The sequence below is a fragment of the Dermacentor andersoni genome, chromosome 10, assembly GCF_023375885.2.
Source record: "Dermacentor andersoni chromosome 10, qqDerAnde1_hic_scaffold, whole genome shotgun sequence".
NCBI lineage: Eukaryota > Metazoa > Arthropoda > Arachnida > Ixodida > Ixodidae > Dermacentor > Dermacentor andersoni.
The window spans coordinates 48,606,048-48,632,909 of NC_092823.1; the positions used below are offsets into that span (position 1 = coordinate 48,606,048).

General features: G+C 46.0%; 1 long non-coding RNA gene across 1 annotated transcript; it reads right to left on the reverse strand.

Moving 5' to 3' along the window:
* Nucleotides 1–1,598: 1,598 nt before the first annotated feature.
* LOC140213792 (uncharacterized) lies at nt 1,599–24,667 on the reverse strand. The gene is made up of 5 exons (XR_011890768.1): nt 24,264–24,667; nt 22,961–23,036; nt 15,229–15,323; nt 14,822–14,930; nt 1,599–1,911 (listed from the first exon to the last, which is right to left on the reverse strand). It is a non-coding gene; the product is annotated as an uncharacterized lncRNA (long non-coding RNA).
* Nucleotides 24,668–26,862: the final 2,195 nt, after the last annotated feature.

Here is a 26,862-nt window from a genome sequence, read left to right on the forward strand (position 1 = left end):
CGGGTAACCAGCTCCCGTAAGGCCGACAACCTGTGGACGAAAACTTTGTTCCATCCCGTGGATGCACGATTCTTTAAGCGCATTTGCTCGACAAAGGTTTGAAATGGCTCTCTTCACCAGTTTTGAATGTGCTGATTGTAATGGCAGTGGCGCCTTGTCGCCTCGGGTGTATAGGCCCAGCAGACCCCCTAGAGAGCTCGTGTCTTAGATCAAGGAATCTCAAAGACCCTTGCGTGGGCACCTTGTACGTAACAGCAAGTGGCTGAAGTGCATGAATAAACACGTTACTACCTTGTCTCGTGTTCTCGTCTCGTGTCCCGTCTACGTTTTGCGCTGTTAACACCAGTATAGAAGACCAACAATGCCAAGCTGCTATTCTAACTTTGTATGGCGCCACCGCGGGCTGTCGCGCGGGCTTTGTCTTCAGAGCGCTGTGCTTTCGGGGCAGAGAGTAGCTAGGCCGATGGCTTGTAGCTTTCCATGTGCTGTGTTCTCACTGCGTAGTTCGCTCATTGCTGCTGCCGCGCTTCCTCACGCCAGCCTCTTGACAGCGAGTGTCCGCGGACAAGGGGTGTGGTGTGCGCATGTTTGCCTGCGCGCGCTAACACCAGGCTTGTTAATTTAGTTAGTAAGCGAGCGTTTGCAAGCATACACTGCCGATAAAACTGATATCCTTACTTATTATGCATGTCTACTAATTTGCTACAGCAATCGATGCTTCGCCTTTCGGATAAAAGTGGGACTTTGTTTCTCTTCTTTCGCAGCCGGCTCCAAGGCGCCAGGTGATGGCGCCGACCTTAGAGTTCCCGCGGTGAGGCGTCGGTAGGCACTACAAATCTGTTTCATTACAGCTTTGATACTTGCGTTGGTAAAACTGTGTTTGGGCCATGCTTAAGTTACCCTATTTCGTGTTGAAATTCGGGCATTGGGTTTGCTGAAATGGGTAGGTTCTGGTCTTTTATGAGTCTCTTTACCGCAAACATGGGTGTGTTCCACTGCGTATGGGCCGCTATTCAGTGACACAAAATCAATTAAATTTTTCCCTCGGTGCACGGACTCCAACCCGTGTCAAAATTATTTAGACAATCTCGTCTGTACGTATATTCACACACGCTCCACGGTGGGATTTTGGCATGGCTGCATTCGATAGCGCAGACTCGTCAAAGGGAAGCTCGAGAATGAATACCGTCTCTATGCATGCCTTTTACGCCCGCGTTTCGGTGGCTGCGGTATGGTGTGCCAATCCATTTCCTCAAACCTAATCGGAGCGACGACGACATTCGTGGTGAGATTGTTTCTGTCGGATTTCTTAGGCTTGCCAATCGTAGTTTATTTCAAATTGTGACAGACCGCACAAAGGTTTCACTAGTTTTAATGTCCTTGTCATTTTCTTCCTCTAAGCAATTATTTTATACGTATTCAAGGAATAGTAGTTGCGCAGCAGAGAAGAATCTGTTGCTGATAATCCATTCAGATATGTTCCACAAAGCTTTACGTAAGCATTTCGCTGCCCAATAATTCAAGTATATACCTTAGCGAGTCCGAAATGAAAGTGTAATTCAAGTTTTACTGATTAACAATACCAGTTCCTTGTAACATTCTTGTTTGAATTTCTCTTTTTTTATTTCAATGAGAGCTTCGTTTCGGGTACCAGGTAATTAAATATGCCTACTGTCAGGGCTGCAAATTTCCTTTTGGAAATAACAAGTCAGTAATTTTATACTGTCAAAGCTTGCAGTTTGGATTTCTCATGAGTCTTCTGTATTGTACAAAAACTGCGATGCTGGAACTATATTTGATACGGAGAGTTCTGCTTGGTTTCATTGGCAAAGGATCGGTGGGCAGCACTCAGGAAATACGCCACTTCCACCAGCCGACATGCTGCAGAGGGGATCGTCTGTAACACTGCATCTGTGGGAAAAAATAATTCTTAAATGAAGCACTGATAAGCAAATACAGATTTAGGCATACTCTTGCTACAAATACATAATGGTAGCATCAGGTGAGTGCGAATCCTAGCATATGCTAAATAATTCCATGATCCACATTTTGAGGATCTTGCAGTTATCAAGGTGAACATGAAATATAACTGAAACGAGGTGTTCGTAAAGACTTTGCATGGCATCTTGTACTGCCGAGCCGCTTTGCTGTTGTTCCTAAAAGGTCTATGATCAACTACTGGCTCTATATTCTTTCATAGCTACTCGAATGTACTCTTAAGATTTTAAAGAACATCTAGGTGGTATTTGTAGTCTACCTATAGTTCACAATCAGGAAAATTATACCCTCTAGAGCGCAGTGGACGTGAAAAATCATTTTTGTACACTTATATTCTCTAAAAATTTGTAAATCTTTTTATTGTTTAGTGAAAAAACACAATCAATGTTTCAGCGGATTTATTGTGGAATAAAAGAAAATCCGTGTGTTCTGCTGCGTGATTTTAATTGCCTGTCAAGGCCAGCTGCATGCCGCAGTTACAAGGCTGGATGGGACGAGAAATTATGCGCGAAGTAATTCATATCATCATAACCAGCCTAGTTACGCCTGTCTACGGCAGTTACTGCAGGGCAAACGCCTGTCCCATACTTCTCTAACTACCACGGTCACGTACTAAATGTGGCCATGTTGTCCCTGCAAAGTTCTTAATCTCATCCGCCCACCGAACTTTCTGCCGCCCCCTGCTACGCTTCCCTTCCCTTGGAATCCAGTCCGTAACCCTTAATGACCATCGGTTATCTTCCCCCCTCATTAAATGCCCTGCCCATGCCCCTTTCTTTTTCTTGATTTCAACTACGATGTCGTTTACTCGCGTTTGTTCCCTCACCCAATCTGCTCTTTTCTTATGCCTTAACGTTACACCCAACATTCTTCTTTCCATAGCCCGTTGCGTCATCCTCAATTTAAGTAGAACCCTTTTCGCAAGCCCCCAGGTTTCTGACCCGTACGTGAGTACTGGTAAAACACAGCTGTTATACACTTTTTTCTTGAGGGATAATGACAACCTGCTGTTCATGATTTGAGAATGCCTGCCAAACGCAGCGCAGCCCAATCTTATTCTTCTGATTATTTCAGCGTCATGATCTGGATCCGCGGTCACTACGTGCCCTAAGTAGATGTATTCCCTTACCACTTCCAGTGCCTCGCTACCTATCGTAAACTGCTGTTCTCTTCCGAAACTGTTAAACATTACTTTAGTTTTCTGCAGATTAAATTTTAAACCCACCCTTCTACTTCGCCTCACCAGGTCAATGAGCATGCATTGCAATTAGGCCCCTGAGTTACTAAGCAAGGCAATATCATCAGCGAATCGCAAGTTACTAAGGTATTCTCCATTAACTCTTATCCCCAATTCTTCCCAAACCAGGTCTCTGAATGCCTCCTGTACACACGCTGTGAATAGCACTGGAGAGATCGTATCTCTCTGCCTGACGCCTTTCTCTATTGGGATTTTGTTGCTTTCTTCGTGGAGGACTACGGTGGCTGTTGGGCCGCTATAAATATGTTTCAGTATTTTTACATACGGCTCGTCTACACCCTGACTCCGTATGCCTCCATAACTGCTGAGGATTCGACTGAATCAAACGCTTTCTCGTAATCAATGAACGCTCTTTATAAGGGTTGGTTAGATTTCGCACATTTCTCTATCACTTGATTGATAGTGTGAATATGGTCTATGGTCGAGTAGCCTTTACGGAATCCTGGCTGGTCCTTTGGTTGACAGAAGTCTAAGGTATTCCTGATCCTATTTGCGATTACCTTAGTAAATACTTCGTAGGCAACGGACAATAAGCGGATCGGTCTATAATTTTTCAAGTCTATGGCGTCCCCTTTCTTATGCATTAGGATTATGTTAGCGTTCTTCCAAGATTCCTGTATGATCGATGTCATGAGGCATTGCGTATACATGGTGGCCAGTTTTTTCTAGAACAATCTGCACACCGTCCTTCAATAAATCTGCTGTTATCCGATCCTCCCCAGCTGCCTTCCCCCTTTGCATAGCTCCCAAGGCTTACTTTACTTCTTCCGGTGTTACCTGTGGGAGTTCAAATTCATCTAGACTATTCTCTCTTCCATTATCGTCGTGGGTGCCACTGGTACTGTATGAATCTCTGTAGAAATCCTCAGCCACTTGAACTATCTCATACATATTAGTAATGATATTGCCGGCTTTGTCTCTGAAGGCATACATCTGATTCTTGCATATTCCTAGCTTCTTCTTCACTGCTTTTAGGCTTCCTCCGTTCCTGAGAGCATGTTCAATTCTATCCATATTATACTTCCTTATGTCAGCTGTCTTACGCTTGCTGATTAACTTAGAGAGTTCTGTCAGTTCTATTCTAGGTGTAGGGTTAGAAGCTTTCATACATTGGCGTTTCTTGATCAGATTTTTCGTCTCCTGCGATAGCTTACTGGCATCCTGTCTAACGGAGTTACCACCGACTTTTATTGCACACTCCTTAATGATGCCCATATGATTGCCCATAAGACTGAGGGGCCATAATTGTATTACTCATATCATAAGAAGCCAACAAACAAAGACACCACGGACCGTGATGTCTTTGGTTTTGGGCTTCTTATGCTATGCCTAATAAAATACAGGCATTCATGAATACCTTAAAAGCCTTCCTGAAGGCATTGGGCAAAGGTAGCAGTAGGTTTAGATTAACGTAAAATAGGCGTTACGGTACAAGCCAAAATTGAATCAGCGTAACGAAGGCTTTGTTCATACGACGTAATGCCCTTCAAGATCAATTCAGTTAGTACAAAAACTAAGATAGTAATAAAAACTGACAATAGGAAAACGACCGCACAGTGAGATAATGGCAAATATTATAAGGTGAGTATCACAATAAAGAATATTAGCACAAAGCTGCAAAATTATATAAATTGCTGACATATTTCAATGCTCATTGCAAAATATGAAAGAAAGAAAACAAGAAACTAAGCAATACATGGCAACCTTATTTACGCTCCGCCCTCTACGATAAGCTACATGTTTAGAGTCAATGAATGGTGTGTGAGCACACAAGGTGTGTTTATCAGAATAAATTATTAAACAAATGTACTTCACTACCAATCAATGAGGATATAGAAATGTACCGGCAAAATTAAAATCACAACAGATATGAAGCTAAGACTAGAACTAGTTAAGACTAGTTAAGAAGTAGAAGTTATGTCAGAATTTTGGCAGCAGAATTCGAGCATTACTTGGCATATATATTCTGAAAATCTTCCGCAATAGGTGAATGGAGAGGCAATGCACACGTTTTAATTTCCACGGTCTGTCTTCAACGACCGCCATGGTGTGCACCGGAGCCCTCGGCTAACAGCGCCATACTTTTTCGGCCGGCTGACCGCGCCGCGTGCCATTTTATTATTATTATTATTATTATTATTATTTGTTTTTGCTTCGGCGGGGAGCGCGGCAAATAGGGTGGCAGGCGTAAAACTTGAAAGTGTGTCGACGTCGGAGGCAATGTTGCAAATACTAAAATAGCTAAGAAGCCACATTTATGGCCGCATCCATTGAGGAGCACAAACCAGGTCCCCCCTACCTACTTGTCCTTGTAATCCCCTTTGTCTGTGTTTATCAAAGAGGATCACTGCGATTGCGTGTCAGGTTCATGCCGCATCACTGCCTCGACTGATGAAGTTGTCGGTGAGCTTGCGGACCGCAAGCGCAAGCCGGTCGAAGTGGACATACCGGTACGCCATACAGTACGAAGTGGACATCGCCGCTACGTGGCGTTAAGAAAAGTACCACGTAGCATGGTATTGAATCGCTGCCAGCCTCACGTGGAAAGATAGGTCCGAGCGAACAAACGACTCCGCCACGGCTTGCAGTGCTTCCGCCAGTGATAATGCACGACTACGTTTCAAAAATCGCTTTTGGGAACAGTGTTAAGGCATGTGCAGAGAGACGATATAGGCATCAATCGAAAGCTGTCGCCTTACTACATGCGCCTTAGCGGATATTACGATAGCAGCCTTTGTTTTATCACAGTTATCGTTTTTGTCTCGAAAATCGAGTACAAATTTTCGTCGTTGCCATAGGGCTCCTATTGCGGAACTTTAAATGCTCCGGGAACAAAATTCTTGCCTACCACAGCGTGATCACTGCATTTGGCTCATGTGGATTGTCTTCCAGAACACGTCCGTAACCAGCCTTTTTCCAATAATCCACATGCAGCTTCCGCTCGTTCCATTGAAAATGCGCTAACATCGTGGCGGCGACCCTTGGGGCGTATACTTTAATTACAGAAACCTGTAATGTAACTTTTGGGCCTGAGTAACTTATAAAATAAAGGTTACAAGGGTTTGTTTTCTTGTTTTCTACATTTTTGTGCATTCTGAAAGTTACAGCATCCAAAATGGCGCCATGTAACCTTTGCGCCATAACCTATGAGCAGCGCGGTAACTTATGTTTCTAGAAGCAAGGAGCTGCGCATATGTAGAGAGGACGTTGGTTCGTTGAAGTGCGCAAATATCTTTATTCCAGAGGCAGCACGAGTGTGGTTTTGGCCACAGGATAAATGTTATTACACCACAAAGTCTTGGTGATCATCTGCCGTATGAGCTCAGTACTGTCGTTTTGTATGGCAGCTACAAGCAGAGTGGGACGTGATTTAAAGTATTACTTCTGCATCGAAAGAAGCTGTGACTTGCAACGCAATGGTAGTATTTTGCGGCTCAATATGCTATCGCACAGCTTAATTATTCGGTCCGTAAGTGAGTTGCAAAACGAGGTCTATGAGCTATTTCTTCTAAGCCCTAAATCAACGCATGCAACGCTTAGAAGCGTTGCTAAGTAAAAAAAAACAGCAAGACACAGGCAGGGCCGCAAAGCGCAACGATAAGCCGCCAGCCCGCCATCTCCATTCCTCTCCCCTCAAGAACCACCACGCCCTTCTCGCTTCCCGGTGCGGTCTCGGCAGCGGCAGGCCGGTCAAGTGTAGTCACCCTGGAAAACAGTTATGCTACGACAGAATAGATGCTTTATCAGATGGGCAAATTAAACAATAAAGTCAAGCGAACACAATAGGCCATGATGACATTGAAAGAAGATTACGTAAGGTTGACTTGTTCACGCGCCAGTGGGTCGACGACGAGAGCAGCAATCCACGCATCAAGACTTACAGGGGCCTAAACAACACAGGTGGCGTCAGGGATGCCGACAACTGCGACGGTGCTGGCATTAACGTAAACAATGGCTAACACCATACTCAGCGCGCCCGAACACCTCGAGATCTGGCAGTGGAATTGTCGCTCTTTCAACAAGAAGGCAAGTTCATTCCAGCACTTCATCCAAAATCACCCATACCACCGCCCCCCTACGTCATCTGCCTTCAAGAGGTCGCGAACCATCCGATCAAGCTATGGGGTTACTACCTAATTAAACACGCGGGATCATAGAAGGTCGCGGTTTTAGTTCAGGAAACGGTGACGGCCGTGGGACAAGATTGTCAACATCCCGACGCTAATCACGTGCCAGTGGAAGTCCTCCCGCAGAAGAGGGGTAGAAGTGGAACTTTCATCGTGAATTTGTACAGTCCGTCGAAGGTGAGAAGGACAACTTCCTCAACATCATTTACAACAGCGCGTGAGCCGCTGACTGCAAACAGCAGATGGTGGTGGGAGACATGAACGCTAGACACACGGCTTAAGGCTACCAAAAAGACACGCAAAAGGGGAGGTCGCTCCTCGATGCGGTTGACCAAATAGGCCTCGAATTGATAACCAACCTCCTCCAACCAATCCCAGTAGGCAACAGTGTATGTCGAGACGCGTTTCCGGACCTGTAATTTGTCAAAAACGTAGGGGAATACTCATGCACGCACCTGGACGAAACACTGGGCAGCGATCACTACATCCTGAGCATCTCGGTATCCACGCCGAAACTGAAGAGAACAATTGCAGAAATTAGGCTCACGGACGGGGAGGCCCACAGGCAGTACGCCCCGCCCAAGAACGGTATAACGGGCATAGCGGAATGGATGCAGCACCTCCGTGACGCCCACATACAATCCAAAAATACCATCCAGAGCATGGTCGAGACGCCCTAAGTTGACCGCCGGCTCTTACACCTGTGGGAGCGCGTGAGGGCCTCCTCAAACGATGGAAGCGACAGCGGTTAAACCGGAGACTACGCCTACGAATCGAACATATAACAGAAGAACCAAGATATTACACGGCCGAGCTGACACACCTAAATTGAGTTCAGTTTTGCACCTCGCTCAAAGGTACCCGGTGTACGGCGCAGACGTGGGCTGACACGTCACGCTAGCCCGACAAGGCGAAAACGACAACCAGTCGGGCCCTTCTAGAAATCGCTCACAAGTTCCCCGGGAACGAACATGATCTGATTGACACCCTAAAAACCAGATACCAGGGTAGCGACCCCATACGACCCTGCCTCCAAAAATATGAAGGAGAACCAAGACCAGAACTGGACGCTCCGATCCCGGAGGAAGAGGTGTACGCCACGGCACGACCCTCACAGCGCAGAACTGCTCCCGGGATTGACAAAATCACCACTGCCATGAATAGAAACCTGAGCCAGATGCACATCCCGGACTTGACCAAATACCTAAACGAGGATCTCTGGAGCAAGGGAAACGTACCGAACGAGCGGAAACACGCGAAAATTGTGACCATTGCCAAACCAGCCAAGAAGCCTGCGTCCCATCTGCTTCCCGAAGCCTGCTTCCCGTCCCTCGGGAAGCTGTACGAGAGGGTCATCAAAACCCGCCTCGAAGACTACATAGAGGACAGTGACCTTTTCGAGCATGGAATGATTGGCTTCAGGATGGGACTTTCTGCGCAAGATGCTTTCCTAGTCCAAAGGGAAGAAGTTCTCAAGGGCATCCCGAAGGGAGGAGAACATCTCCTGCTCGCACTCGACCTGAAAGGGGCCTTCGGTAACATCGCTTACGAGGCCATTCTCAAAGGACTGAACGACGTCAGCTGTGGGGAGGTGCGAGAGAGGTAATGTATTGCTCTTTGTGCTCGTTTTCGCCGGAAGCCCCGGCAGTTCCACTGCCAAATACTGTAGGTAACTCGTTCGGGATTACTCGCAGCCATCTTTCTCAGGACGCAAGTACGGCTTCTTTAGGGGACCTGCTCTGGAACGGAGTAGGGTGTTTTCCAATTCTATCAAACGGGTGTTGTGATTCGGAGCCCAAGTTGCGACCATGTCTTGAAGAAATTTGCGCATGTGGTCCATTTTTTTCCTGTCGCTGTTGTTCTCTTGTTGCAAAGGCTTGCTCAATTCTGCGCAGTAGTAGCGTTTGGAGTTTTGTTGTAAGGAGGGTGTCAATTGCGGCTTCGAAAGCCTTTGCAATGGAGGCGTCGATCAATGTGGCAAGCTTACAGTCTAATGCTTCGCTGAGGTTGCGTTTTATCCGCTGTTGCAGCTGAGTGAGGGCCTCACAGCTGGCATTTCCATCCAAAGTGTATGCTGGTGTTGCCGATTTCTAGATTGGTTCGATGCCTTTGCGTTTGTTCGGTGTTGGTTGTTGGATGGTTTGCGGGCAATCTATTGCAGGGATAGGAAGGATGTCTGCATTTGCTGGTAAGTGTTTGCGTTGTGTGTCTGCAAGTTGTGATTTGAAATGCTGTTTTATGTCTTGTACCTCCCCACGTAAGTATAGGAGCACCTACATAAAGCTGTGCATGGTAGTGTCACTACGTTCACGGGGGTTGCTATAGGCTGTGTGGTGTGACCTGTGTGGGAGACAATGCTGGCCCAGCTTACCTTGGGGGGTGCGTCTTGGACTTTAGTTGTGGTAATTCTAAGGGTGGCATTTACGCGCTGCTGCGTCGGTGTTGAATTCAGTCCGCTCCGGGAGAGACTGCGTCCCTGACTGACTGCGACCTCTTGAGCGGCTGCGTCCATGAGACCGACTGCGTTCACGTGAGTTGCTGCGTTCGGGAGCCTGCGGTTGTGGCGTCGACTTCCGTGATGGCAGAGCTGAGTCTCCATTTGCAGAAGTCGATGGCCCCGTCTCCTGGTAAGCTCCTTGCTGTTCCAGTCGTAGGCGTTCCCATCGTCGTTGGAATAGGAGGTATGGTGTCTGGAAGCGGTGATGGCAGGCATTATCACCAGTCGGGTGGTCTTTGCCGCAGTGCATGCAGCAAGGGTGACAGGGGTGATCATCCGGTGGATTTACTGTGTCATAGCTCTTGCATTGCTTCAGGATTGGACTGGGGCATACATCGGCACTAAGGCCGATGGTCCCACAGATGTATCACACCTCGATGCGCTTCTTATATAGACAGCATTCGTATTCTGCTCAGTGGTAGTAGACATGGTATGGTACTTGATTTCCGTCGCATACGATGAGTACTGAATTAGTATTGTCCATGAGTCGGGCCTGGAGAATCGTAGGGTTCTTCTTGCACACAAGACTGTTGGTAATGTCTTCTTCCGTGTCATATGAAGGGATGTTATGTATAACTCCTTTGGCTGTGTCCTCCGGTGGTGTGGCGTATGCTGTGGAAGCGTAGCCGACTGCTCCGATAGGGAGACTGCGGATGCGGCAGTAGTTTTCGGCGTTCGACATGATTGGCCTGCTAACTACAATGACGCTATTATCCGCGCATGAGCGGTAAAGGTCGTCCTCTGCTTCTTTGGTTGCAATGCCCGTAATCTGTAGTATTGAGTCGCGTGTCTGGGCGTCTCCTAGTTTGGACACGTTGAAACCGTCTCTTGGGCGAATGGCGATCTTGACATCGTTCTTCGGAAGTCGTGCTGGCCGTGGTGCGCGTAGGCGTAGTGCGGACTGCTGGGTACTCTCGGTGCGTACTCTTGCTGTTGCACTACAGCGATCCCTGTATGGGAAGTAGGGATTATGTATGCGTAGTGTGTCTTTACTTACGATGGCAGACAAGCCACCCTCCTTCCAGGGTAATTTCTTCGGGGGCTATTTCCGTGCGTTCAACCTCTACTACCTCCATAACGGGGGGAGGCTCTGCGCTTCTCACGGGGGTGCGAGTCGTTGGGCAAAGCCCTCGGGAGCCAGGATAGCAATAGTGAAGCCGCGCACCTTCGTAGCTGCGGCGCACCTGTTTCTCGGCCAGACGGAGCAGCTGAAGATTTGGTTAGGGTTAGCAATATTGTTGTTAGGGTTAGCAATCTTGTGGTCGTAGAAACCCTTCTCATGGGTCTCTGGCGTCGAGGCTGTTCTTCATCGGTAGCTGACCACTTCCGGAAACTGGTTCCAACGTTAGTTTCGGTCCAGCGGTGATTGCTTGCCCACAAGAGCTTCAAATATACGGAGCCCATACTAGGCACGCGTACTTTGTCAGCGTCGTCGTCTTCTCTTCGCTTCCCCGAAAGGTTAGTGGTCTGGAAACAAATGTACGTTCTGTAAAACTTTTTCTTTTCTGAAAGCTCTTTGCCTTACTCACCGATCACTTTGCGTCTTTAGTGATGCAGGTTATTTAGTGATTTCTGCACGTAAGCGCACCATAGGCAGAGAATTTTCATTTCTAGAGTGTTTAATGTTCTGTAATGATGTGTAGGACATTCGTACACATAAGTCACCATGTGGTATTCAAGAATGATGGGTGCGTAAAAAGTGAATATTTGCCTCAGTATGTCTTGTTGGAAAGCATTGTGAGTGCATGTTTATGACTCATTGTTAGAAGAGCAGAGAAACACAGCCTTGTCTAATTCTCTACAGTAGGGAATGGCAGGTCACTGAAATATAAAATTATGAACTGGGGAAAGAACACTTGCCATCAGGTCAAGTGTAATTGACGTGATTGAAATTAAAATTTATATTGCTTTCAGCCCTGATGGCACGAGTCATATCAGCAGTTGACAACTTTCGCTTTATCATACCCACTTTTTTCCAGCTCTGCTTTGAAGTTGAACTCAGGTTTAAATGCAATATTGGTGACCTGGAGGAAAAACTAAAAGCAGTGGCAGAAGTACTTTCATGCAAAGCGCAACATGAATGCACATTCATCGGAATTCGCAAGCATTTACAAGGCCATTACAAGGCCAACGAGGTTTGCGGGATAATTTTGGATGTGTGAATCAGTTGGTGTTGCGACAAGTGCTTTCTGACGATTTAAAATTCATTTTAAGTGAAGGTACGGATGTTCTGAAAGTCGCGTAGCATTTTATATGACTTTATTACAAACGGGAGAGCATTTTCGCCATGTTATTTTTATGTATGTTTGCTCATGCCTGTGACATTCCACAGACTTTTCTGCCTAATGAGCTGCAAATCACGGCACCTCATGTGTATATGTACTCTAAACACACTTGTGTTTATGCTGGAAGTTCTGATGAAGTTATATGGGTCGCAAGTGGAAACATAGAGCGTGCCCTCATATTCTGCCTGCTTATCTACTACATCAAAAATCTTGAGTCGCCTGCATTCTTACGATGCTTGTGCTGCTGCGAAACAGTGCCCTGCCGGACACAACAGTGCCTCTTGGACTGTTTACAAACCACCTCAAGAATCTTCTCATAATCTTGAAAAAGTTGCGCCAAGTTCAAGGAACAAATGTGCTAAGACAACTTCCCACGATGCTGAAGTATGTTCTGAATGGATGGCTTCAGTATTTTTCTGAACTTCAATGCATTTTTTGCATTGAGTGTTGTCAAATTTAAAATGCTATTTGAGTTACAATTTGATCTCTTGTTTGCTTTAGGTGATACGACGTGTTAGATTTTACTATGGAATTTAAGGTGCAGGTATACTTCGGTATACTATATGGGATTCGTGCTGTATATCCTAAACTGATACTCTGGAAACTGCAGGCGCATGTACCTGATATACATATAGGTAAGCATAGCTGTTTAAAATGATGGCCCTCTTCCATTAATCTTGTATTTGTCTGCAAGCTTTCGTGGTCTTTCTGTTTTCTGTGCTCATAGCACCATTCTTCAGCTTTCAACATGTGGCTGCTATTGTGTCTCCTCAGAAATGTGATAGCCTGTAGTCACAATAATACATTGCCTCTTTTTCTACCAGTTGTATGCTTACTGCGGCTTTCATAAAGAAGTCAAGCTGCCTTAACACCTCATATTAAAGCATGGCTTTTTATTGTGTGCATATTTTTGGATCATGATAGCGGTGTCTACTTTTGTTTATATTATGAGGGAAGCAATCTTTTGTGTACCGCTTGGAAATTAAGATTTCATGTGAAAATCTTGCTTTAACAGGGCGTATTCATCGTGGTTCCTCTTTTCGCACTGCAAACAGGGATATGATACGAGCTCGGACCTATAGTGCATTACATAAAGCACTTATTGTGATAGATATTTTAAATTATGAGGCTTTACGTGTCAAAACCACTTTCTGATTATGAGGCACGCCGTAGTGCAGGACTGCGGAAAATTCGACCACCTGGGGTTCTTTAACGTGCACATAAATCTAAGTACACGGGCGTTTTCGCATTTCGCCTCCATCGAAATGCGGCCGCCGTGGCCGGGATTCGATCCCGCGACCTCGTGCTCAGCAGCCCAACATCATAGCCACTGAGCAACCAGGGCAGGTGATAGATATTTGCTCTAGTACTTGCTCACTACATCAGAAAACTATATTACAAATATAGTGCCTTGATCACATGTGCCTCACCTATGTAACGTAGGTTTTCTGTAATACAGCCTAGACTAGGGAAGTCCGGCTAATTTGTGTAATCGTAAGCGTCGTTATGGAAGGTATGCATTTGTATTGGGGCATTTATGTCTACCATCAGGGATAATAAAGGCGGTGAGCGTTTTTTAGTATTTTGTATGTCTGGAGACACTTTTTCATGGGTACTATTCATACACTTCAAATCACAGTCCACGGGAGTTCTGTATTTTGTGACCCTGAGCAAACACCAAGGACATTTTTAATAAGATATTTTACCATAAGCATTGCGCCGTCCAAAGGTTACACATGTTCGCGCGAGTAACCTGTTTGTCTGAAGGTTTCATACCTTCGTAAAGGTTACATTGCAAAAAAGCCTGTATGCTGTATGAACAAAAAAGTAACCTTTCATTTGTAACCATCGCAAAGGTTAAAAATGTAAAGGTTATAGTGTTGTAATCTTTCTGTTATAGGTGCACAAAATGTGAAAATATGCATCTTTGTAAATGTTGCGCCGTGTTTAGAGTGCAGTTCGTACGTGTCGAGAAAAGCTATATATGGTAATTTCCACAACTTGGGCTATTACTTACTTTGCCAAACATTCTTTTCCTCATCTACAGAGATGCTTTTGTCAGAAATTAGAATTTAGGTTTCCACGCATATCAAATAACTTTTTAGGTTGCTTGAAATTATGAATTATTTTTATGTATACCTTGATGTAAAAATGTCTCCAAATTTTTTACAGCTTTTTCATCATTCCTAAATTTATTTGCTTCACCTTCTGCCATTCTAACAAGGCATTATTTTTGTTTGAATATTATTACCATGCTATTATAAAGCTAATAATAAATCTACTAAAGGCATCTAAAGTACATTGTTTCTTAGTGAATCTCCTGTAGTGGGTGAGAGCCACTATTTGGACATAATGACATAAGGTAGATCTTTGCCATCTTTCTGGAATAAAACGGCGGCATAGCAAGCGCTGATATGGGCTCTTGCGGTTTATTGCCTGTACCCTACTTGAAGCTTGGTCTGCCAGACAGCGACGTCTTCTGACTTTACACATGCTTTTGACGCCTTCCGATCAGATTTTCCACATTAAATCTTATAATTTGAATGTGGGTTATAATTGCCTATAACAAGGGATAATGCGTGAATGTCTTTTTTTTCGAAAAAAAAATTGACATTTTGTTGAGCAAGATATTTCATTTGCAAACTGAGATTCTCACCTCTCGGTCCATAAACTTCCGTTCGAGCAGCTATACCTTACGCAAGGATGCTCGCTGTCTTTTGTTTCTCCATTAGACAGGTGTGAATTGTCTGGGAGGTGGCAATCATCTGGAAATTAAGAAAATTCAAACAGTAGAGTAAGCATGCTGAACAATGCAGAGCAGCTAACCGTGGGTCTTGATACGCCGTATGTAGAAATGGTTATTTGTTTTGAAGAAGCCAAGTCTATCTTGTTTTTCCTGCGCTTTCTACGAGCTGTCGAAGCATTTATGGAATGCACATGATTTTCGCATATTATTAATTTTTAGTCGCTGTTGCAAAGAACAAATATGATGGATGAGTTTCAACCTAAGGTTCTATTGCGAAAAATTGGGAGTTAACAGAGAAATAGGTAGATATTACGTACACTCTGTTGTGCAAGATGACAGCATCGCCCACAGCAGGATACCACAAATAATATTCATAAGCATTCCTGGAATTCTTCGTCTGCTCTTGTTCCACCTGAAAATTTACATGAAGCATAGTTCTTAATTTGAAACTCATTGTAATGTGAAAACATTATCATAAAGCTCGAGCAAACTACACCACTGAAAGCGTGATGTTTTGTGCTTATGAGATGTGAGTTTATGCCGCAAACGGTGTTTTCTTGAGTCACACCACAAAAAATCTGGCACCTTCAGCAGTAACAGCGCTGGAACACCACGCCGGGTTGGGATGACGTCCCGTTACCGCAATCACGATATCTAGTTTGCTATTTTTCGGAATGAAAGAAAAAAGCTTCTTTTCAATCCTGGGCGTCCTAACGTAAAACTATTCCTATCTGTTTTATTGCGATACCTATTATGTGGACACAGTAGGTGCATTTCTGCGATCGCCGTCGGCGTGGCCATGAGCCTCCGTATAGATTCCAAGAGTGATAAAGTCGTCGCCGTGCGCCGTGTGATGTATGTGCTAGTGAAAGTGTGCGAGGGTGAGCCGGTGAAAGTGGCTCGATCCGGCGTCGGAAATTCCGCCGCTTCCGTGGCATAGGTAATTGACGTCATCCAGCGGGAGGGTGGGAAAGCAACTCCGCTTCCTTTGCACGGCCTCTTAGATCGGCGCGCGCCGGTAAAGGAGGGTGGGTATTTTCAGCCCTCCTCTTCACTTATCTGCCCTTACCTTCCCATGTAACTCCCTCACTTTCGACTGTACTCGCGCGCGCCCGCCGGCACGGCGGCAGCTTAGCCCGCTGCATGAATTTTGATGTTTCGTTATCTGCTGTTATCGGGAAGCGTGCGCTGGTGAGCGTTGGCCGGCGTGGGCAGTTTCGTCAGTTTCGTGGTTCCAGATAGCTGTGTGCTTGTGCTTCGCGATGTTTCACCCATTTCACGGCTCGCACCGCTCGCGCACCGTGCAGTGGTGCACGAATACCTCAAAAACAAGCCCTGCAAGGTTCTTCCCGGTGCCTAAAGACAAAAAGGTAAGCACGCAGACCAAAGGACATAAGATGACGCTTGTACACGAACACGACCCTATGCATGTGTGTACCCATGAGCCTCCGGACGTCGTTGCGCATTGCATGTGCTACACTTCCCTTTTACCGTTAAAGAACGCTGACAAATAGATGTTGATCCTCATTGTCACCTGGTCTGTGACTTGTTTTTCTGTGCCAAGTCTCATTCTGCAGCTTTACTAACTCACCCACCTTTCCATTCCGCCCTCAGTGCTTTTTCTGTGTGTAACCTTCCACAAGCGTACTGACAGCTGAAAAATTACCGTTCGTGTTTATGTATTATCTCAGTAATATCCGATGGGAAAACCGCGCGAACAATCTCCATGTGTAGGCATGGTACGATTGTTTTTCTTGAAAGCATGAGCATTGCAAGTGTCATATATGCAGAGTTTTGCAGCTTTATTTATTACACAAATGAGTGCCCTGTAGGTATGACATAGTGCCTTAAGTGACGTATATTTGCTGCTAAGCATTGCATTCCTGGTGGAAAAAAAGTTCTGTTGTTGGCTTATTTCATCTGGTCTTTGAATGAAGAATAGGCCTTTCTGCGAATGTTTTGTATGTGCTGCTGCAAAAGTTCACTACCTTCTGCTCCCCCTTGCCACCGTTACTAAATTTGTGGCCGAGTGCAAAATAATGCGATGATGAATATTTTGTTTTTAGTACAATGTTATTTTGTTCTGCCACGTCGTTTTCATTTTGTGCAGTAGTAATGGACATGTCACGCATTTCATATACTTTTGTGCAGGTTTATAAGTTCTTGTGATGTGCCTTGGTACGGCTGTCAACAAAATAATCTTAGCATTTTATTCAATGTATTAGGTATATTGCAAGTCATTGTTCTTGCCATAACCATATGCTGGCATATGCTGGCATACTCTATGTATGAACAAGACTCCGTGCTTACTGACGCATAAAGAACCCAAGGCGCACCAAACGCCAGTTCACAAACAATGTCTGGGGTAGTGCTGATGCGCAATAAAAAAATACGCGCCGCGCACGGGCAAAAAGAAAGCAAAAGCAAAGGTACGCGGGGCATGGGGAAGGGTGGGGAAGGTGCGGATCGTATCTGCATAATAAAAACAAAAAGAAAAAAAAAAAACATTCTAGGGATAGGAGGCGCAGCGCCGCTGCAGCTCCTGTTGCTAGGACAACGTAAAGAATCGTGTGCGCCGCCATTTTACTAAAGCATCATCCTCCTGTTAGGGCCGTATTTAGCATCGAAAGGGCGTCTGCTTCAAAACAGCCAATGGCAGTCATGCGGAAATTCACCCTGGGGCTCCATCTCGCGCACGCAAGAAAGGAAAGTGGGGAGGCAGAGCACCACCTTCTTTCGCACGCAAGGCTTTTGGAGGAGGGGAAAGAAGGGGGAGGGCGTGTAACTCTGCACGGCCCACACAGCCGCGGCAGCCCGCATGGGCCGCCGTACCTTGAAAGCCATCTGCGAGGGGGACATCTCCCGCGACCTCTGTTTTCGAAAATCAGGGCACTATTCTGGGCATTCCGCCATTTTGTTCGCGTGACGTAGCCGCGACACATAAAAAATGGCGCCCCATTGCGCTTTTGGGACGTGGCGCAAACTTGACATTTCGCCTAAGAAACAAATGAAGGCACTGAATCTAACGTTCTTGATAAAGCAAAATCATTTTCCTCGTCAGTGAAAAACAGCTAGCTCAAAGCGCATGATTATTCCGTCGAAAACGCTTCTCGCTTCCGTCATCTGCGGCGTACAGACCGTCGTCTGCTTCATCAGCTACGATGCGTGTCCCCAGGAAACGGAATGAATCATCGTATGTTGGCGACAGCCTGCTTGTTTTCTACCTTGCGACAACATAACAGTGGTGATGAGCGCACGTTCTAAGCCACGTTATCGCTATCTCGCGAAACGCAAGTGACTCAGCCCGACTCGGCTGGTTGAGAAAAGGCCGATTATGCCTGACAGCATTGCGCCCGCCAGAGTTATCCGTCTGCGCGACGCAAGTGCCAGCGCTGTCATCTCTTGTTCACTTCGCTGCTTATCCGGACCGCGTGAGGAAAGTTCAAGGCGCCGCCTATCGTACATTTCTTTTTATAAATTAGAAAGACGCAGTTGTCACAACTTCTGATTGTGCAAAAAGGCAATAATCTTGATTATAATACAAACGCAGCCGCGAAAAGAGGACAACGTTGCCGAAAGTTTGCTATGTGCGACCAATATTATTTCATATATGCATGATGACCCAAAACCGAACTGCCAACATGATCCGAGAGCAATACAAATACTATGAGCATGCGTTATAAACAAAATATTTTCATGGCGGAAAACGACGGGGAAAATGTGGCGATGCGCATTCTTTTTGGCCGCCTTTGCATATGGCTGCTCATTAGCATTATTTGCAAGGGCTCGCCATACCACGAATTATGGCGGGAAACCTCTGCAATTGCGGCCCAGCGCCACGTCACGTAGCTTTAAATTGACATTTACGAACTGGCCTTTACTGTGGCGCTCCCCACAACATATTCCTTCAGCCAACCAGCAAGCTGACATGGCGCCTATCTTCGATCACAACCACATATTCGCGAGCTTAGAAACGCATTGCACTCGCTTCTGCACGCTACCGCTCACTTTCTTTTTGAAGTGCTAATGTCGCAGTATAGCCAGCGGCTACAACGGCCTCCCATTAGGAGGTTCTGGCTGTAGCTCCTCAAGATTAAATAATGTTCGTTCTCGGTCTGTCGGTCCACGTCAGGGTTCGTCATCTTGATGAAAACGAAACATTGCACTTTCAAAACTTCCGTTTTCCGGCATAAATGTCAAGACATGTTATCTCTCGACAGCCAATCAGAAAGTCAACATGCTGGATAATAACGGCCGTGCAGCGGCCACGCATGTCGAGAATAGAGCCTTTAGTTAGAGCCGGGGAACCAAAGTCAATTCGCGCGCTGCTGCTAGCGCGCTTCCTTACTGCAGCCTATTGACAGCGGGTTCCCGCGGCCATCGCAGACAGAAATTCAACAAGATCGGACACTCGGCGAAAACTGGCAACAGAAAGCACGTCAGGCCTAGCGATAATTCTATTCGTTAGTGGACGCGAGCATCGGAACAAGAGACTGTGAAATGAACTTACAGATAACGTTTTATTTTTTTTTTGTTCTTTCCTACTAAAACTAAAGTTTTGCGTATAAATGAACTTGCACTTCGCGACCTATTTTTTGTGTTACCTAGCAACAAGCTAGCGGCACACCAGACGTGCCATATGATGTGTCATGACCAAGACGTGCCACCGAAAAGAGCGAAGCCGGTGGCGCATGTGAAGTTCACCTGTCCGACGAACCGTCTCTTTTGCATGTAGCCTGTTTGTTGGGCTCCCGACGTGTTTCGTGCGTTCCTCTTGCACTTCGACACGGCACCCCTGCACTATAAGACTACGGCAAGGTGAGAAATTTGGTTTCACAATTGTCGACGCATTTCAAGCATTTAGGCTTACGCCACAAAACCGAGAGCAGTGACACAGTATGCAAAACACAACTCGGCTGTTCTGGCGCAGTTAGTTTGAGTTAATGACTCGTACCGGCACATGCTTACAACGCTTTCTATGAACCCCAACATTATTGTATCTTATTTCGCTACTTTATTGGGCACGCTTGCCGCACGCGTATGTGTGACGCAGTTAGCGTTAGCGAAAAGCAGCTCGACCATGGCGACAGTTTCGGGTGTACTAAATGTAGCTGGGACAAGTTCGTGACGTTTTCCCTGAGACCCAACATTATTGTATTTCGCTACTTTTTGGGATACATCTGAGGTACGCGCACCTCGCCTGGCGTTGAGGAAAACGCAGAATGGGGAACACGCCGTCTTCCTCCGCTTCAGTGCAGCCACATTGTGGTTGTTGTTCCGTATGACCCCCCGCAGCAGAAGCACGGTCCCGTTGCTTAAGCTACATATCCATGGCGAAAGGTATGTGATAGAGCTTTAGTCTCGCCACGTGAACGATGCCACGTGCTGCAAATGACGACGTTCAGGGGTTGGCGGTGACGATTTCATATGTGAGATCGGTTACTTGGCGCACCACACGGCATGGGCCAGTTTAATGCGGCAGCAGCTTTTCGGAAAGGCCCACACGACAGATGGATGACCAGAGAAGCACCAGAAAACCTGGCGAAAACTGAACGCCCCAATGGTGGTAATCATACAGCTGTCTCTGCTGCTCCTGTGAGGCCTATAGAGGGGTGCGGGCGAGCTGCTTGTCGTGGTCGGGGCGTGCGATCCCATCGCGGGCGTATTCAGTGGCAGATCGTGCGGGCGTCGGTACCATCGTCTCTACGGGTAAGGCGGATTCTTGGCCGTATATGGAATGGAATGTGAATAGAAGTTCGTAATGGCAATGCTCGACGATGGTGCAGAGAATGACGATGTTCCTCTCAGATATGGTGTGCCGTGCAGACCACATGCCAAAAATACCGACGGTCCCTACGTCGGTGACTTGTGCGCTTGGTTCGTGGTAGGCGTCAGAACCTGATTGAACCGGTGGCGAAGAGCAGCACTCCTAATGGACACATGTGCCCCGGTGTCCGCCAAAGAGCACACGGAAACCTTGTCAACCAGAACGTCCAAATATTTTGGCTCGCGGGGATGGTGAAGAGAGGATTTTGTGCCAATGTCGTTAATGATGCTGCGCCCCCAGAGGCTGCACTGTCTAGTTTTCCGGTCGGCGGTGCTGCGAATAGGTCATAAAAGGAGCACGGCGTGAACGAGGCGAACGAGATTGATGGCAGAAGGAAGAACGCGAGCGGGCGTAGCGGGGTCTTTTCAGAGGTGTCGTAGGATCAGATGACGGGTTGGGCGTAGAGGGCGCGAATGAAATTGTCGAACAAGAGGGACGAGGGTGGTCGGCAGAAGAATAGCGTGTCTGATAGGTCAAAGGGCACCGGTAGTGGTGACCGTTATGCCCGATGCATTAGCAGTTAAAGTATATCGGCTTGTCGTCAATTGCGCGCCAGTCGGAGGGGTTCGGTTCTTCATAGAAGCAGTAAGAGTAGCGAAGTGGGACGGTGGGGGCAAAAAGTTCAGAGCGAACGGGATGAACTGAGTGAAGGCAGACGTTTGACAATTCCTGGCGGACGATAGCCTGTATCAAAATCATCGCGGCAGCAGGAGCAGATGACGGGAACGAAGTGACCACCGGTTGTGCTGCTCCGACCTCACGAAGAATGATGCGGGTTGAGTGATCACATCATGAGGGCTGATGTAAAAGGTTATTACAAGATGACGCAGCAGTTGTGTTAGAAAGGTCTGAAGTGTCTGGATATTCGGCGGCTTTTAGCATACTGGAGATGGCAGCATTCCTTGAGGATCATATCGATGCTGTTGAAGTTGTTAGGTACCAGTACATCGAAGGCCTCGTTACCAACGCCTTTGACGACATAACCAAACTTACCGTGCTCCGACATGTTCCTGGTGCTCTTGCTACAAACTGCCATGATATCGAGAGTGCCTGACACGTAGGACTCGGCCGACGTCTGTACACGTGGGGCCATGGCCTGCCTTGCATTCTGTTGGCTGCCAAAGCGATTGCCAAAAAGGATGGCGGAGTTTCTCTTTCAGGAGGTCCCAGTTCATGATCTCTTCGTGAACCTAGAACCATGCCTGTGGAGTGCCGTTGAGGCAGAAAGTAACGTTTGCGAGCATAATAGTCGGATCCCACCTCTGACTTGTCCTGACACGTTCGTACAAGCGGAGGTTATCATCCGCATCAGTACTGCTGACTCCGGGAAAAACGCCAGGATCCGGGGAGGGGGGTATAGTGACGTAGGTCGGGGCCTAAACCACAGATGCCTGCGTAGATGAAGTGCCGCAAACAGTAGCCGAAGTTGTGGTGTCGGCGTTACAACCGCTACGAAGCTCCATGGGAAAAAGGCGGAGTCATTGAAGACTGCTTCACCTCCACCGCAGGTAAGACCATTATTGCCCTAACTTTTGGATCGGCCCACACATTCCTGTCCACGCACCAGGATTCGGACGCAGGCCGACTAGGGTAACCCCCCCCCCCCTGCGAACCATCCCCGCCATTGCACAGAATCGGCACACCCATTTTTATCGCTCATAGGGACGTAAGCCAGCCAAAGTATAAGTATATCCCCTTAGAACACATGCGGGGGATGCATATAGCCGCTAGAGGCTAACAGCTTCCCTATAAAATGAATTCTTTATTTAATACAGTTCCCTGAAAGCAAATAACAATGAAGCCTTAACGATAACAGTGACCGAAATTGGGTACTGTTGAACGTAAACGGTACTCAGCTGGCTGCTTAAATCGCGTGACGCATAAAGATAAAGATTAGCCGCGCATAGCACGGTGAACGTCAGCGGAAGAGCTCCATATGGCGCAATAAAGACAGGCATGGTGGAATAACAGCACTATTTTGAGAACGTGCTTAGAACATCGAGACGCGCTGTAAGTGTTCATTTGAAATATGCATTCTTTAGTTCACGTATCAGCGGCGTGAAAAAAATGAGAAGGCCACTTCGCTTTGAAGTGCACAATTGGCTGGAAACTTGAGCATTGTATCAACAACCGAGTGTGGGTAAAGGCTACAAATAGAGAACTCTCGTATAGCAATCAAGAAATATTCGAGGATCAAACCGTAATATCGATGTGATACTTACATAGAGTCCCAGTTTCTTCAAGTGATGAGCATTCGTCAAATGGTATATTTGTTGCTGCCAAGACGACAACTTCCGACTAAAAGCAAGGTGCGAGGTAGACAATTGTAAACACGCAAAGGTCACTCCTGACATCTGCATGTGCACACGTGCTCAAAGAAATAAAAACGCGTTACCAAACAAGAAGTATTTTGGAATCCCATTATTTCCCACGTGTACGATTTTCTTGCTCTGGCACGGCTGCCCTTTCTACACATACGAAAAGTGCAACTGTCGTCGGCCTTTGTTGTGATTTTGAAACCAGCAGCACTACGTTATAGGCTGTCTCAAAATTTGTCATCATGGTACCATTTCACATACGGTTGGTTGTCGCGCCTAAACCTACTTCGAACAGCAGGACGAACTTTATCTACAGGTGAAATTAAATTATAACTTGTCAGTAGAGTAACGTTGTTTTGCGCCGAACATTGGAGGGCGAAATATTCAAGCTGTCCAAGTTGCCAATGAAAATTTTCTGGACATAACGCTTAAATGCGGTAATATTTTCATTATGATTGTTCTTCAGTGCCATAACCTATGAAGCAACAAATCGTTTTAGCGAAATATGTCGTAGTAGGCAGAACACTTGATCTTCAAGAAGAGCGATATGTACAAAAAGGCTACCAGTGGCACTGCAAGTCACACAATGGATCTCAACACTTTTTCAGACTTCCTAGCTTAACTAAAACACAGCGTCTGCATTGAATCGTTTAATGGTCTTGGGCTTTTCAAAATGGTCAATACCAGCAAAAAGATAATGTTATGTATAGTCAACTTCGCAAAAACTAGACTCTCCTAAGTACCAGATCAAGAAAACGATGGTACCTAATTAGGTTGGCCACCCATGGGCACAATATTAGCAACTTTTGTGAACAATTTTTTCAGCTTGGTTGCCAACGGTACGCACAATGTCCACAAAGTTGGGTTAAACAAAACACATACTTTGTGAACTGGCGGTAAAGTGGGTTTAAACGAAACTGTCACCTGCCAGATCACTGTATATAACAAGAGGAATCGGACGTACATATCAATGACGATGCTATTTATAGTAAAGAAAATCCAATCCATGAGGCAGCTGCAGCATATAACATGCAAATTAACAATCTTGAATTCGTGGTGTTTAAATCATTCGGATTTTGTTAGAGAAATAATGATCCATGTTGAAGAAGAAAACATTACGAAATAGGGAGGTTCTTGTAGTAAGGTTACAACTTCTGCTTCATCGACACTGCCAACGATAATAAATCTCAGAAGACGCCCGTGTTACCTGTTTAGCCGAGCACGTTGACGATACCAATGAAGTTCCGGCCGGAGATACGGGCAAAATAGTCCCAGTGAAGGTCGTTGCACGTCCCAGTGCAGACGAGTTGGCAACAAGTATTAAAAGACTCCAGTGCTTTCCGAACACGAAAAGTGCGAGGAAGCACTCGTGATAATTTTCGCATAAAAACCATTCTCTAATGCAAGTTACAGCATTCAAAAAGCAACTGCCGCAGTCAACTGCAACAGCTGTGAGTGTCTTTTACAACCGAGCTATTAACCTCAAGCTGGTCTGGGCTTTTCATGTCCGCGTGCGCAGTGCTCACGCAAAGATATGGGCCGATATCGGACACAGTGGAAACAAGCGAGAAGCACACAGTGTGCTGCTTCTCCAAGAGGCATCACATGACGTCGTCAGGTGACATCGTCATTCGACGGAGTCGCCGTCGCGTGACGTTAGTTTTGATGTAATGACGTCGTCAGATTAGGGCATAGGGCGATATCGTCACTTATCAATGCTGTTCTTGTATATTCGAATTATAATCCGAAGCTATCACATCTGATGCTCGCGCGTAAGTCGCACCTAGCGAATTTACTCACGTCAGTTACTTGGAGAAATACAATTAGTTTAATAACGCACTGACGGCAGGGGGATTAGGAGACCGAGGATGTACACTGTACTTCCGTACATGCGCGTGCGTACGCTACATACGTGCGCACATGATGTATCTATCCTTGAGGCGTGGGCACTCTGCCCATTGCATCTCTCGCACAGCGTCTGATGCGACCGTAGTCGACATTATGGCAAACACTGTAGAAACACTGTGCCTCCGCCTAGCTAGCGTACAGGGCTACCGACAGAGAGACCTCAGACTGCAGCCGGAAAACGGCTTTGTGTTTCGGCTTCCGCGTAACATAAATTTGTTTTCCGTTATATTGAAACTGCAGTTCGAAGCTATCATGTCTACAGCTAGTGCGTAAGTTTACTTTAGAATTGTCTGACTTATTTACTATGAAAAATCGAATAATGCAATAAGGCATTTAGGCTCGCCAAAGGGCATACAGCAAAGAGCATGTATGCTGCAATTCCGCACACGTGCGTGAGCGCGTAACGTACATTGCTTGTGTAGCTTGTGCTTCTCTAGCATCTCTTCTCTAGCTTCTCCTTCAGACGATAAAATGACGGCGAATTTTTTTATTCATCTCGTAATTATCAACATACTGGGATTCTTTTTGAAAGAATCCGAGTAAGCTCTACGACAAGAAGGCTTTCCGAATTCGCCGGAATGAAAATATATACTACCCGAACAAATTGTTCAGCGAAACAATTACAGCAATGAAGACAAACGAAGGCTTCAACAATCATAACGAAGACAACCAAATGTAGGATTGCTTCCAGCTTGCGCTTTCATAAGCAGCGCAGCTTCAGGAGCCTGAATTATAAAGATTTCCTTTTTTCTAATGCGCGCTACTGACAACATAAATTTCTATGTATCCACATTTACGAATTGACCCTAAACGGGCAAAGCTAGCGTTGTGGGACCGTCCTAGAGTCACCACGCATTTTTTTTTCTTTTATTGTTTGGTATGTCACCGATGCCTTTTGCTAAATGAAGTCAATGCAGTAGTCGAAAGAGTCTCCCTTGAAGTCGTCCTCCAGATACACTACTTCCTTTTTTTGCAAGTGAGCGACGGACTAGCTTCGTTCAATACAAATCAAACTCACCTTGATCGAATCAATAAGTGCTAAGAGTCACACTGGTTGCCTCTCTGAAGCACTACGGCCGGTCGACACCTGTAAATGATGGCCTCCCATTTCTCAAGTGTGGCTTGTTTTTGTATTGCACTAAACAAATAAAAGATTGATGGTTTCTTGCAATATTGGTACCGCCAAATAGCTACTGTGGCGTACGCTCATTAAGAAACCCCTTCTATAAGTAGACAGGAGCTTACATTGCTAAACACATGAACCTAAAATGTGTCAGTGTCAGTTTTCCTTCATGGATGATTGTTTCGGCACCTGCGTTCTCTACAATGCAAAACTACATATGTGTGATAAATTTATTCCAGTGATTAAACTTGTATTAGGGACCGTGTTGAGAGCGTACAGTGATATTATTTGTAGGTATGGCACACCGTGCATGCGTTAAACAAAAGCGAAAAAGCACGCGATTTTAATTAGCGCGATCATTTGAGGCCAAGGAATAATCAAACCAAAGTATAGGATGAATAATTTCCTCTAATATTAATACACAGAGCTACTCGGATAAAAAAGGGAAATATAATTAAAAATAACTAGCCGCAGTTGCAATATGAACACACGCACTTGAAGTAGGCTTGAAATTTTAATAATAATTGAGCTATCATGCCTCAGTTCGTCTTAATTTCTTGTGGGTTGTATGTGCATTAGAACTTGCCCTGGAAGCGTCAGTGAGCGCCACAATTCATGGCGATGACGCCCAATGCACAATATTTTTGTCGGCTACAGATGTTTCATGGTACACGACGCCTTCATTAGAAACTTCGGGCACGGCCTCGGGTCTAGACGCTTATGTAACCCAAGTGTGTGGATGGCAAAACGCTGCCATGGCAGCCCAACTGTTAGG